The 15,380-nt window shown below is 48.0% G+C and overlaps 1 long non-coding RNA gene across 1 annotated transcript in view; it reads right to left on the bottom strand.

Moving 5' to 3' along the window:
• Positions 1 to 3,601: 3,601 nt before the first annotated feature.
• Positions 3,602 to 15,380, bottom strand: part of LOC147998727 (uncharacterized) — a 51,126-nt gene continuing 39,347 nt past the window's right edge. Inside the window, exon 2 of the long non-coding RNA XR_015645923.1 lies at positions 3,602 to 4,294. This is a non-coding gene — a long non-coding RNA (uncharacterized LOC147998727). The remainder of the gene's footprint in view (positions 4,295 to 15,380) is intronic.

Here is a 15,380-nt window from a genome sequence, read left to right as displayed (position 1 = left end):
AACCTCCCCCTCCCAGAGGCTGGGCTTCACGATTCCTATTTAATTCGGCCATTTTGGCTACACCTGTCTCTGAACCTCTTGGCCCGGGCCACCGTGGTTGGCGCTGTCCCTCCTGCTCTCTCCTCTCGCAGTCCAGTTTAGTCAGCCAACCACGTTCAGCCTAGACTCTTCCCTCTGCCTGCCCTTACATCTACACTAAAAACTGCCTGCCCTTCCTCCTCTCATCTCTCTTCCTCATTCATCTATTAAAGTGCTGCCCAACTTGCAGAAGATCCTGGGGTTCAATACCCAGCACCTCGGAGACGCTAATTCAAAAGGTCTTGAGGGGAACACTGGAAATCTGCATGTCAAGAATTCTCCATGAAGCTGCTGAAGGCGGCCTAATGGTTTCACTTGACTAATCATGACACTGGTGTTGCCTCCTCTCTTGTAGGTCTCACTGTGGGTCTTACGTTCACGATACTGCTCGTATCGGTACTTAACACATCTCAAAGTGGGATGTGAGAGAACTTCACTCTTAGCCTTCCTTTCCCTTCCTGGGCAGTTTCTATGAATGTAGCCTGAAGCAGACTAATGAGCAGTCCTACCACCGCCCCTCCCCCCACACCCACTGCCATCCCAACTGCTCAGGACAGAATTGGGGGGAGCTGTGAGCTGAGGGCCTTGACCAAACCTGGTCAGTAGCTTCCTGAACCTTGGTCAGAGCTTCTGACATCTGTCACGTGACCACCATGACTATATGGCTACAACACTTTACCACAGGATGGCTCTGGGAGAGGTAGCCTCAGAAGTCGGGTATAACACTTTTCTTAAAGTCTTGATAGCATAGATCCCTCCAAATGATTGAAAACTTAATGCCAGTTGGCCCCTCCCAAATACTGACAGAAGAGAGGGACCCTGGTTCCCACATCTAGTGGGAGGGGGGAAGGCAGGAAGCCACAGCCTACCCACCTAGTCTTTTCATGTCCCCTGTACCATTTAATTACCACAGCAGTCTTAGGTTGACACCATAAGGTCAGGCATGGGAAATTTAAATATCAGAGAGGATACATAAGATGGTGAAGGCAGAAAACGGCCTCCAGGGAAGCCTCCTCCAGGTCCAGCCTCAAGCCACTGTCTTGCTAATACTCAGCCAGAATCGTGGACGTACCTCACAAGCTACCTGGGATTCTCCGAGAGCTGCCCTCCCCACCTCAGTTCTTCCTGTTTCCCTTGTTCCCCACCCCCATTAACAGAATCACAGACCCTGCCAGGTGGGGCCACACCCAGAGTGTGTTCTGCCATGAGCCACACCTGTCATTTTACTGGCACTTCTGTCCACCGCTCCCATTCTTTGACCTTTGGACTCAGAACTCTAATTGAGTGACACTGGTCGCTTGTATCCCTCTGACCCCAGCTTGCAGACAGCAAACCTTGGGGCCTTTGCCTCTATGCGATCCAACTGCTTATCCTAGAACAGCAGCTTGAAGCAGGGCTTGGGAGTTGATAGATCTGGGTTCAAATCCTACCTCCACTTGGATTGCTTTGAAGCCACTGTTTAGACCTTCCCAGAGGAGCGTGTTCTCATGCATGGGTCAGGAAGACACAGGGGGTCACAATGGCAGGACTCCAAGTTCTGCCAAATCCCAAGTCTGTATAACGACTGTCTGACTATGCACAGGCTACTTCATCTTCCTGTGCCTTGGTTTTTCTAAATAAATGAAGACACTGATATCCTTGTGTCATAGTGTATGATACAATCATGAGAGATCGGAGTCACCCATGAAGAGTTCAGAGAAGACCCAGTTTCCTAAGACAGCAAATCCTGACCCAGGCTGTGTAGAAGCACACGCTGAGCAGTCACCGAACACTGACTGCTACTGGCCGTTGCCATTCTCATGAGGAGCACACATTCAAGCAAGCGGATAGAGGCCTGCACCACATCCTGTGAAGCAGAAGACGAGACAAAACAGAAAACACAAACATAAATCAAATACCAGTGTGGGACATTTTACTCCCGGCTGGGCACTGTGTGACGTCACTGCCCATCAGTATCCGACAGAGACTTCTGCTGGGCGGACCCCGCCTTCATCAGCATCCCACTAGTCTGTCGCAGACGGTCTCAGTACTGTTTGCACTGAGTGATAACCTAGGCTCCAGCTTCTCCCCATATGAGTGTACAGTCCAAGAAGCCCACATCCGCAAGCTAGATCTGGGCCACCCAGGTTCTCTCACTAGTAATGGTGAGACCGAGTCTGAGAAAATCATTCCAAAGGGCCAAGTGTAACCTTTAAACAACCGTGAATCCTGAGTAACCTCTCAACATAGCTATGAACCATGCAGGAGATCACAGCTCAGCTGTAGCCTGATGGCCACACAGAAGCTGACCGAATACCATAGTCCCCCTCCTCACACGGACAGCACAGCTCCCTCTATCGAGGGTGACTATGTTTGGACACTGCAACATGATACTGACTTCTACAAGTGTGTTGGGCCTCCCTTGTAGCCGTCCTGAGATGTGTATGACTCACAGACCACAGGATGGACACATTGGCTAAAGAAATGGGACAACCTGTGGCAGAACAGAGAGTTAGAACCCCTGTGTCTAAGCTTCAAATTCTGGTCCCATTACTAACGACAAGTCTTTCTCTGAAGCCATCCTATGGATACAGCCATAGCATCCACCTCCCTGGTGTTGGTATGGAATGGACGAAACCACTCCTATAAAAAGCTTCCAATGTGGGGCTGGAGAGATGGCTCAGTGGTTAAGACTGCTCTTCCAGAGTTCCGTTCCCAGCAACCACACGATGGCTCACAACCATCTGTAATCGGATCCGATGCCCTCTTCTGCTGTGTCTGAAGGTAATGACGGTATACTCAGATACATATAATAAATAAATAAATCCTTTTAAAAAATCTTACAACAGAGGCTGGCACACAGGAAGCCCATATAGGGCTACCACTGAGTGTCATTAATGGCCTCTTCCGTTCTGGTCCTGTCTCTGCAGCTCAGTGTGTTTTCCTCCTGCCTGCACTGTGCCTAGGCCACCCCTTTGGCCCCTCATCTTGCTGACCCTCTTCTTACCACCAGTCAGTGCTAGGCAGGTCACCCTCCGGCATGCCTGAACAGGTTTCCTCTCCTAGTCTGAGACTCTCTGTGCTTTCACATTAAAATCAGGTGGGAGAGAAGCATTTCCAGTCTTTTTTAAATTAAATGTGAAGAAGGGTGCCAAGAAACCCAGCCGATGTGTCCTGCTCTTCTGTGCTTTCAGCCCTCCCCCCCTCAGAGAGGGGGAAGCGCGTCCTTCCGGAAGAGGACAGGTAACCATGTGACCCCTGTAGTGGGGGTGGTTGGGAGAGAGAGAGAGAGACCCAGGGAAACTACATCTCTCAGCCTGGCCAGTGTGTCTCACCCAGAGGCAGGAGCAACACTGTGATGCCAGCAGCACTGTCTAAAGCAGGTCAACACTGCCATCTGTCGATCATGCAGAATGCCTGGGCTCCCGGGAAAATTCCACTAGACACTTCCACGTCCCTTCTCTAGTCTTTTACTGGTGCTGAAAACTCAGAGAAGTCACCGTCTTCTCAGGTACTGCAAAATGTGCCAGGTCTACACAACCAGTCAGAAGAGTCGAAGCCACGCTTTATTGCCAGTCTCTCTCCTTCAAAGTAATTCTTAAATAGCTAGACGACCGTACACAGCCTGAGTGTCCCTTGGCAGTACTTGGGACAGGGCCGTCCCTCTGGAGGGCGCGTGATGGTTATGAGTGAAGAGTGCTCTCCTCGAGGCCCCAAGTTCGGTTCCCAGGATTCATACCAGGCAGCCCGCAGCCATCTGTAACTTCCCGATGCCTCTGTCTTCCGTGCCACTGCACATAATTTAAAATAAAATCCAATCTTTGAAGAAGTAACCGAGACTAAAAGTGCTTCAGATATCAATTTGCGGGGATACGCAAAACGTAATGGGACGTCTCTGAGCGGGGGCATAAACCTACACACAAAGTTTGTTCATGTTTCATGCATTTTCCACGTCATCTGAGTAATTTTTCACAACTTTGTGCACGAAACAAAACTCCACGGTCTAAGGTTTTCCATTTGCGTCATATATAGATACTCCAAAGGTTGGAGATTTGGGGTGTTTGACATTTGGGGCTTTTCTGGTTGTTGCTTCAGCTCCTCCAGGGGCCTCCCCAGTATGAGTGTGCACGTCAGGCAGCCCACGTCCACAAGATGGACCCAGACCACCCAGGTTCTTTCGCTCCGAGTAACGATGAGGCAGAATCTGAGATTATCATGCCGAAGGACCAAGTATAACCTGTAAACAAACATGAATCCTTAACTCCTCAACATAGCTATGAACCGTGCAGCAGATCACAGCTCAGCTGCACCCCGATGGTCACACAGAAAGTGACCGGATACCACAATCCTCAAATAGACAACACGGCTCTCTCTAGCAAGGGAGTCTACACTGCAACATGACCCTGTCTTCTACAAGTGTGTTGGGCCTCACTTGTATATGACTCACGGACCACAGGATGGACACAGGCATAACCTGTGGCAGAACAGAGAGTTATAACCCCTGTGTCTAAGCTTCAAATTCTGGCCCCGTTACTAATGATCCTGTGCTTGGTGCCGTCATGTCTGCTGCCCTGGCTCCCTACCATCAACCCTAGTAGGAATTTATTACCCTGGCAGTTATCAGACCCCACTGCTTGTTTGCCTTATAAGGTTTTTTCCCCAGGGACCCTGAGTATGTCAATGTTGTCTTCTAACACCCTTGTCATGTCCTTGTACCTTGCCCCAGAGTCCCTGGCTACCTCCCCAGGGGCTAAAACACCCCTTTCTCCTCCCGCCCTCCAGTAAACAAACCAGCGCTCCAGAGCTGTTACCAGACGAGTTCTTTACCTACGCACTCATCTCAGACCAAGGTCTCGCTTTGCACCCACCCTCTCCCGGCTAAGCTTCCCTCCCTCCAGCCTGGTGCCCAACTGACCTGGCTACCCTGAGGGAGAAGCGAGCACAGTGAGTCCTAAGCCAGGCTGGGCTTCAGTGTGAGAGAATCTGTCTAAAAAATACACTTACAGTTAAAAAGCTGTAGTCTGATCGTGAGAATTACTATGAGGTAGTGTAGTGGGTCAGTGGGTGAAGGGGCTTGCTGCCAAGCAGAAGCCCTGGAGTCCACATAACAGAAGGAGAGAAATGACCTTCACAAGTTGCCCTTAGGCATATACTTAATTACAGTAAGTAAGGATAATTTTTTAAAATGTTAAAGGGAGTTACTATCGAAAGAGCTTCACAATGATGCCCTCCACAGGGCGTCATGACTCCACACTTAGAATTTACTGAGCCCATGGGAAAGTACTTCAGGCAAATCAGACGAGGAAATGGCTGCCACTTTCCCACCCCATCCCATACCCTACGTTTAGCAGAACAGCTCCCTTCTCGTCCTTTCTAGGCTAGTGGGTTTGCCCAGACACCAGACTGGTTAGTAACCCAGATTCCCCAGGCAGAGGGAGTCTCAGGAGGGAACAGCATGAAACCCAGAGGATCTGTCCACGGTTGGCTGTCATAGAACAGAATGGATCCCTCTACACCACCTGGCCACCTGTCTACAAGGCCCAGGGAGTGTCAGGCTGGTGGCATCAGATAGGACTTTCCCTGATAAGAACTACAGAGTTGGACAGTGAACTGAGGAATGAAAACTAAGGAGGTCATCACGGTGATTCTTAAAAATGCAAGCTATACATTCAAACCAGTGGCAAATTACATTAATAGAAGGAATAGCTGTGCTTTATAAAAATGTGCCAAATGTCCTAACTCACACCAATTGTTTTAAAATTACAGTCCTTGTTCCAACTAACTCATTCTCACCATGGGTGGGGGCATTCTCTGCCTCTGGCTGTGCTGGTCAGAGGCTAGCTGGAATGGCAGCTACGCAGCCCTCCTGCAAACCTCTCTTCTCACCTAGAGGCACTCAGTGATGATCTGTGAGTGAGGCCTGTTTTCCCTAAAGAGAGGTCTTCTCTTCCTTCCTTTCTTGTCTTCCCACACTTGTCAAACTATTCCTGCAGCCCTCAGTGCTGGGGGATGCTGGGAATGTTTAATGGTTGCAAAGAGGAGACGAGAATCTCTCACACTCATACTCACTCGAGTGCACACACACATGAACATACACTCATGCACACACACACATGCACACACACTCACACATGCACACACTCACACATATGCATACACACTCACACATATGCACACACACGCACACTCATACACATATGTACACACTTACACACATGCATACATACTCACAAACGTGCACACACATTCATGCCTGCATATAATCTCACACACACTTACACACATGCTCACACTCACATGTACACACACATGTACACATCCTCATACAATCACACTCATGCACACACGCACACACAGTCTCATACACACTCATACACACTTTCACACATACACACACTCTTTCCTCCTCCTCCTCCCCTTCCTCCTCCTCCTCTCCTCTCCTCTCCTCTCCCTCCTCCCTTTCCTCCCCCTTCCTCTTCTACATAGGGTCTCATGGTGATACCCTGGCTGCCATCAAACTTAGGCTCAAGCTCTCTTCCCTTCTTAGCCTCTTGAGTAGCTGAACTACAGGCAAGGGTCGAATACTGTTCTAAGCTATATCATTTTTGTACAAGGCATAAAATGTTCTTCATAGGGGCTGGGGAGATTATTCAATAGGAAAGGGTGCTTGTGTAAAAGCAAGAGGACCTGGGTTCAAATCTGGTGTGGCTTTCCTTGTGGGTCAGAAACCCCAGCACCAGGAGGGAGAGTGGACGGGAGCAAGTTAGATCATTGGGAGTCAGGAGCTTTCTGGCCTTCCATCCAGCCAAACTGTAGAATTTTGTATTCAGGGAGAGACCCAGTTGATGATGAAACAGTAACAGCAACAATAGAATCAGAAGGATGTCCAGCATCTTCCTCTGGGCTCTGTATGGCCATATGTGGGCATGTACCTTGTTTCTTTAAAAATGTTATTCACAAAACTTACTATTTCAGAAATCTTTCAGTACTCTCCAAAAGAGAGAATGCAGGCGGGATTTTTCCTATGCCTATCATGATGATGAAGAGGAGGGGGTAGAGGAAGAGGAGGAGGAGGAGGAGGAGGAGGAGAAGGAGAAGGAGAAGGAGAAGGAGGAGAAGGAGAAGGAGGAGAAGGAGAAGGAGAAGGAGAAGGAGAAGGAGAAGGAGAAGGAGAAGGAGAAGGAGAAGGAGAAGAAGAAGAAGAAGAAGAAGAAGAAGAAGAAGAAGAAGAAGAAGAAGAAGAAGAAGAAGAAGAAGAAGAAGAAGAAGAAGAAGAAGAAGAAGAAGAAGAAGAAGAAGCAGAAGCAGCTTGGGAGGTCTGTCCCATGTCTCTGCTGACTGCAGGCAGCAGCGTCCAAGAGCCAGATCAGCTGTTTGGTACTCAGTATCAGGAGAGCGAGATGAGTGAGGTCTGGAGTCTGAGGAGGAGAAAGGGAAAATAGATTCTGATAAATGTTTGTGCAGTGAGGGCTGCAAGGAGCTGGGGGGCAGCAAACCCCTAGAGGAATCCACCAGCAAACATGTATTGTACTGCCACCCACAGTCCGGGGCAGCTGCCTCAGACCCCAGCAAACCTCCAGAGAAATGAGATGCTGAGAAGCCAGAGTCCAGGGAAGCCAAGAAAGATGAGAATCCATTTCATTCAGACCCAGCGAAGGTGCCATCCACCGAGGATGGTATACTTTGCTCAAACCTTTTACAGACCATTGACGCTGGCTGGAGGCAACTGGCTCGGGAAGAGCCTTTCACTGACTGCTCTGTTCCTCTTTCCAAGCCAACTCTTCCCCCCAGTGGCCCAGCCCAGCTGCTGGCGGCCTTCCAATTAATCTGAAATCTGCTTCCTCTGAGAATTCCCTTCAAAAAGCAATTTGCATTTTATTAATGAATTCATAGAGACCAAAAAGCCTTCCAAAAATTAGCAGTCCATGCAGGCGTCTGGGGGATGGGAGGCCAGGCTGGTCCTGAGGAGAGAAAGCCGAAGTGAGTGTAAGTGGACGTCACAAATAGTGTTCATAGACAGGGACAGCCTGCTCCAGGGAACAAACCAGGGTAAATAAGTTTGCTTTCAGCACAAAGTGCATAGTGACGCTCAGACAAAAGACGGGTGGCAGTATTTTAAATGCAATGCTCTGTGCTAGCCCAACACCACCCGGCTGATCTTCCTTCCTTCCCCTCTTCAATGCTGTAAATGAAAAGGTTATTTTCTTAAATTAAGCTAACTAGCCCATTTTGGCTTTTAAGGAATCATCTTTAATCTTTATTACATGATGAGGCATCCTGACAACAATTTGAAAAATGATAGTTTTCCGAAAGAAAAAAAACCTTAGCACAATGCAAATTCAGTCAAATTGACATGGTAAAGCAGAAAGTTTCTCAAATAATGTGTAGACATTACTCAAAGTCCCACCCCCAACTGGGGAGTTGCTGGTAACTGATCAGATGCTGGGAGAGGTGACCTTGCTCTAGGGGATGGCCACATGCCCATGACTATTTGGGTAGGACAATTTCGAATTGGTGTTCTTGTTGGTTGACGTGATTTTAAAGGGACAGGGGCTGGGTGGGTAGGGGGGAGGTGGGAGTGGAGAGAGTCGGTGATACATTGTCTGAAATCTCAAATAACTAATAAAGTATTATTTAAAAATATTTAAATGACCGCAACTCAACCATTCATGAGTTCCACATGACTTAGTCATTCATTTAAAAACTGCATGTGTCCTCCTCCTTCTCCCCCTCCTCCTCCTCCTCCTCCTCCTCCTCCTCCTCCTTCTTTCTCTCTCTCTCTCTCTCTCTCTCTCTCTCTCTCTCTCTCTCTCTCTCTCTCTCTCTCTCTCTCTCTCTCCCCTAGTCTCCTCAAGGATTCTGATCCTTGTCACATGTAGATGGTCTCATTTGATTATGATCAAACTTAGAATGTTTTTACTTCAATTCAGTAGAAATGGAGTTTGGTTTTTTTTTAGCTTCTTTCCTGGGCTAGTGATAAGAACTGCCATGCTGGCTCTTATAGCAGAAGCAGCAGAAGCAGCAGAAGCAGCAGCAGCAGCAGTGATGACTGCAATGGTGGTGGCAGCAGGAGAGCCCCGCACAGCTGCCGATCCCCTGTGCTCAGGAAACAGAAACAACTAGAACCCATAATGCACTGCTGCTAACTTCGAGGCTCAGGAGGTGAGGACCATAAGTGTTTCTGCTTTTCATGTATGTCTGGCATGCTTATAGGTGTGCATGTTTTAGCAAGTGCAGGAGAGCATGTGTGTGTGGGTGTCTATGTGTGTTTGCATGTATATGTCAGGAATGATTTCCTCAGTTGAGGAAATGCCTCTATAAAACCCAGCTGAAGGGCATTTTCTTAACTAGTTCCTGATGGGGTAGCCTAGCTCATTGTGGGTGGTGCCATCCCTGGCTGGTGGTCCAGAGTTCTTTAAGAAAAGCAGGCTGAGTAAGACATGAGAAGCAAGCCAGTAAGCAGCACCCCTCCGTGGCCTCTGGATCCACCCCAGCCTCCAGGTTCTTGTCCTGTGTGACTTCCTGTCCTGACTTTTCTCAGCGATGAACAGCAATGCGGAACTGTTAGCTGAATAAACCCTTTCCTCCCCAATTTGCCTAAAACAAAACAAAACAAAACAAAAAACCCACATACTTTATTTAGGGTTTGTTTTTGCTTGTTTGCTTGTTAGATTTATTTGTATGAGTACACTGTTGGTGTCTTCAGACACACCAGAAGAGGGCATCAGATCCCATTACAGATGGTTGTGAGCCGCTGTGTGCTTGCTTGGATTTGAACTCAGGACCTCTGGAAGAGCAGTCAGAGCTCTTAACCACTGAGCCATCTCTCCAGCCCTACAACTTGCTTTTTGGTCATGTGTTTTGTCACAGCAACAGGAGCCCTGACTGAGGTAGTAAATAAACACTTTAATCACTGACCCATCTCCTAAGCCACAGTTAAGTGTCCTTTTACAGATATCTTCAACTTATCATATATTTGCTTTATATAACTTCTTTGTAAGTCAAGGAGTAACTGTATTTCTGCTGTGTTCCTGCGAAGCACATGCTATTGTGTTTTACATACTCGTACTTTATTTATGAATGGAATTCAAGATCTATCCTGCCATCTTGTGGTACTCTTGCTGGGTATAACAGCAGCTGCAAGACACCCCATGCTGCAACCCATATCTTACCTTGATGCACACTTGCTAGTGGCGCAAGGTTCTTGCAGCTCTACCGTAAACAACGCTTTAATGAACGGTCTCAGGGAGGAGACAGGGAGTCTTTGGGGGAAGCACACAAGGCAGGAGGGGTTGGGGATTTAGCTCAGTGGTAGAGCGCTTGCCTAGCAAGCGCAGAATACAGGTTCGGTCCTCAGCTCCAAAAAAAAAAAAAAAAAAAAAAAAGAAGAGGAAGAAAAAGAAAAGAAATGATAGGTCAAGACAATGTGCCTGTTCTGCCCTTCAACACAGGACCAGATTGCTCTCCTCAAAGCCGGAGCTAGTGGCTTGTCCCCTCTGGCGGTATACAGGCTTCCTATAGCCTTGCAAACACCTGGTATCATCCAACCTTATGTTTTTGCTGGGCTAATTAGTATAAATTAGTATCTCATATTTTCACTTGCATTGTTTGATTACTAATTACTCTGAGCATCTCTTCTAAATAATTTCACGGTATTATGTAATTAGTTTCTGAGGTGGCTGACTCTCCTGCCCCCACCCGGCAGGCATTTTTTCTATCTTACTTATTTATTTATCTTGTACAAGGTCTTTGTGCAGCCTGAGCGCCAACCCCAGACCTGATCTGGGTGTTCTGAACATTTTTCCTTCTGGTCTTTGACCTCTTTGCCTCATCTGTGGTGTTTTTCGATTCCCTTCTGATTTGTAGCCTTGTCTCGCTTCTTCACCTGTTTCTACATGTCTACATGTATGCAGACTTGGTTGAGAGCCTTCCTGGATGCCCCAGTGAGGCAGAACAGATTCACTTCAAGACTTCTAGTTTTCTACTTTGTCATACAGTCTGTTAGCTCTTCTGTCACTGTGACAAACGCCTGAGAGAGGAATAAATGTTAAAAGGAAAAGAGATTTATTTCATGGTCTGAGAAACCCCTGCCCACGGTGGCTTGGTTCCTTCTCTGTGGTTGGTGGGGAGGCAGGGCATCACAGTGACAAGTGACAAGAGTATCTGATAGGGCCACACACGTACAGCCAGGAAATGGGGGTTAGGGGGAGAGAAAGTGGCCTACGTCCTCCACCCAGGTTCCGCTTTCTTAAAATTCACTGATTAGCTCATCACCCTCGTGATCTGTCACCTATACCCTGGAGACCAAGGTCTCAGCACACAAGCAGTTTGGGAGGACATGTCCTATCCAAACCGTAACAACTTTATTTTATTTTAAAGATTTACTTATGTGTGTGAGTGTCTTCAGACACACCAGAAGAGGGCATCGGATCCCATTACAGATGGTTGTGAGCCACCATGTGGTTGCTGGGATTTGAACTCCGGACCTCTAGAAGAGCAGTCAGTGCTCTTAACCACTGAGCCCTCTCTCCAGCCCCGTGTGTGAGTGTCTTATCTGCATGTACACCTGTAGGCCAGAAGAGGGCATCAGATCTCATTACAGATGGTTGTGAGACACCATGTGGTTTCTGGGGATTGAACTCAGGACGTTTGGAAGATGGCCACTGAGCCATTTCTCTAGCCCCCCCGCCGTAACAGCTTTTATAAGCTGTCTCTAGGGCACATCAAGATTCACCCATGAGACCACCCGAGTCTGTGACTACCCTCGCCTTCCTTTTCAAATCGAAACTCGAAGTTGCCAAATTGAAACTAATATAAATGAATTTTACTTTGCTATCGTTTAGATGTTGACGGTCCCTGAAGGTGTGTCTACTTGTTGAAGGCTCGGTCACTGCAGACATGCTTTTGGGAGGTGATGTAATCTTAAGGGTGTAGGCCCGGTGGGAAGACAGTGGTCAATAGTGTGCATTCTCTCTGCTGGAGAAATGGTACACAGCCTCTCTTCTTCCCCATGTTTTGCTCCCTTGCTTATGACACACAATCCCACCACAGTGACTTGTCCCCCGACAAACTCCTTTACTCTGAGCCTGCAACCTTGAAAACAGTGAGCCACCTTTTTTCTTTAGACATGGAATGTTAATATACACTATCTAAGCTCTGTTTTTTTGTATGAACATAAAACCCACCCCTTTTCATTTACCCTTCTTGACTTTCGAATTCGGGGGTGAATGGGTCTCTGTTCTCGTCTATGCTCGTGAGTCTCTGTGTCAAAGTTATTTCCCTCCTTCCATTCTGGACTTTAAGTCACCTGCTGCTCTCTTTTTGTTCCTTGATAAATCTTTTCAGAGATCCATCTTGACGACCAGGGTGGTTTGTATAAGCTTGTCCCAGGGAGTGGCACGATTAGGAGGTGTGGCCTTGTTAGAGTAGGTGTGTCGCTGTGGGCGTGGTCCTTAACACCCTCACCTGTCGATGCTTGGAAATGAGTCTTCCACCAGCAGCCTTCAGATGAAGATGTAGAACTCTCAGCTCCTCCTGCCCCAGGCCTGCCTGGATGCTGCCATGTTCCCGCCTTGATGAGAATGGACTGAACCTCTGAACTTCTCTCTTATTTAGGGTTTTATTGCTGTGAACAGACACCATGATCAATCAAGTTTTATAAAGGACAACATTTAATTGGGGCTGGCTTACAGGTTCAGAGGTTCAGTCCATTGTCATCAAGGCAGGAGCATGGCAGCATCCAGACAGGCATGGTGCAGGCTGAGCTGAGAGTTCTACATCCGAAGGAAGCCAGGAGCAGACTGAGCATCCCCAGGCAGCTAGGAGGAGGGTCTCCAAGCCCACCCCACAGTGACACACTTCCTCCAACAAGGCCACACCTTCTAATAGCGCCACTCCCTGGGCCAAGCATATGCAAACCATCACAAGCTGTAAGCCAGCCCCAATTAAATGTTGTCCTTTATAAGAGTTGCCTTGGCCATGGTGTCTGCTCAGAGCAGAAAACCCTAAGACATCGATGCGCCAGGAAACCAAAGCTGGCAATTTGCTGTCGCTGGTGATCACTGTTCTACTGAGTCCTCATCTCTTTTTAAAAGATTTATGTATTTATTACACGTGAGTACACTGTCGCTGTCTTCAGACACACCAGAAGAGGGCATCGGATCCCATTACAGATGGTTGTGAGCCACCATGTGGTTGCTGGGAATTGAACTCAGGACCTCTGGGAGAGCAGTCAGTGCTCTAACCACTGAGCCGTCTCTCCAGCCCTGAGTCCTGATCTTAAAATCATCATTTTCTTCTTCGCTCTGCCGTTCTTTTTCAAACCCTTCCATCTGTTATCCACACCTCATGCTTTCTGAGAAATAAATTTAGATCTGTACTTTAAAAAAAAAAATCCACCCCGATGCCTCAAGGAACACTTCTTAAGTTCCTTTGCGATCTCAGCTCAGTGGTGATGTGGTGGCGTGCTATTTTTGTTTCCAAACACGAGGGACTATTTAACAGTGTGTTTTATTATTTACTTCTGAGCGCATTTATCATTAGCTGGCTACCTAATGGACTTTGTTTCATGTTCCACATCCAATTGAAATAGTGTTTTTGAGATCTCTGGCCAGGCCAGGTGGGAGAGTTCAAGCGAAGGGGAAAGGGCATGAGCGGGGGGGGGGGTGTGCTTCCGCCACTTCTGCTGCTGCCTCTGCTGCTGCTGTCTCCAAGACGCTGGCCTGGCTTCACTGAGCCAAGCAGAGCCAAGCAGAGCTGAGCCTGCAGAGGGCTGGCCAGCTATTGAGCGGAGTGCAGGGGAGCTTCTGGTGGTGAAAGCTTCGGGAGAGCATTCTCTTCCCAAGCAGAGTTTCAGCTCTTATGACAGAAGCTCTCGGATGATGGAGTTAATTCTCACACACCTTTACTCCTTCTGGATAGGATCTTATGTTACAGTTTTGAGGTGCGGTGGGGTCGGACAGCTGGTGCTTCCTGTTGGCTTGGTCTGAGATGTTAGGGATGCCTCATCTGCATGTGGAGGGGCTTGGGAGTGCTGTCCCTATGTGATCAGGGGCCATGATTCTCTCTATGGGGGGCTGTGGCTATGACAGGGGCCTGGTTCCAGGAGCAAGCGAAGTTCCTACCACCCCTTCAGGGTCTGAGGGGCTTCAAGCCCAGCTCAACCTTCCCAAGCTTCCTCTCATGGTCCACTGCCCCACATAGTCTCTTTCATTTACTTAATCTGTAGGCCTAACTACAATGTAGGGTATTCTAGTTCTCTCTGTTCTCCAGTTCTTTGGTTAATTATTAAAAATTAGATATTTGTGTGTGGGAGCACTCACACATTCTCACGTGACAACACGCATGTGAAAGACAGACGATAAGTTGCAGGGGTTGGATCTTTTCTTCTATCACGTGGGTGCCAGGAATTACACTTAGGTCACCAGGTGTATCTGCTCTGCCATTCGTGGGACCGATCTTCTATGTTTGCAGTATTGGAAACAGATCAAGGGTCACGTAGGACACGTATCGATGACATATCGCTGCCGTCTGTTATTTCCCGTGTACCGGTTTAATGTTGACCATCTGTTCTTTGTGCTGTGGGATAACGACCTGAGAAGATTGCTCAGATGCGGGGTTAAGCCAACTGAAAGTCTTTATTAGCTGGGCAGTGACTACACTGGGTATGTGGAATCTCAGTGTAGCACCGAGCCTTTCTCAGGGTGAGATTTTAAGTACAAAAATAAAAAAGAAAGGAAGGAAGGAAGGGAGAGAGAGAGAGAGAGAGAGAGAGAGAGAGAGAGAGAGAGAGAGACAGAGACAGAGAGAGAGACAGAGAGAGAGAGACAGAGAGAGAGACAGAGAGAGAGAGAAAGGAAGGAAGGAAGGAAGGAAGGAAGGAAGGAAGGAAGGGAGAGAGACAGAGACAGAGAGAGAGAGAGAAAGGAAGGAAGGAAGAAAGGAAGGAAGGGAGAGAGAGAGACAGAGACAGAGACAGAGAGAGAGGAGAGACAGAGAGACAGAGAGAGAGAGGAAGGAAGGAAGGAAGGAAGGAAGAAAGGAAGGGAGAGAGAGACAGAGAGACAGAGACAGAGAGAGACAGAGAGAGAGAAAGGAAGGAAGGAAGGAAGGGAGAGAGAGAGACAGAGAGACAGAGACAGAGAGAGAGAGAGAAAGGAAGGAAGGAAGAAAGGAAGGAAGGGAGAGAGAGACAGAGAGAGACAGAGAGAGAGAGAAAGGAAGGAAGGAAGAAAGGAAGGGAGAGAGAGAGACAGAGAGAGAGACAGAGAGAGAGAAAGGAAGGAAGGAAGGAAGGGAGAGAGAGATAGAGAGAGAGACAGAGA

This window comes from Rattus norvegicus, chromosome 20, assembly GCF_021556685.1.
Source record: "Rattus norvegicus strain SHRSP/BbbUtx chromosome 20, alternate assembly SHRSP_T2T, whole genome shotgun sequence".
NCBI lineage: Eukaryota > Metazoa > Chordata > Mammalia > Rodentia > Muridae > Rattus > Rattus norvegicus.
This window is presented reverse-complemented; position numbering and strand designations above follow the sequence as displayed.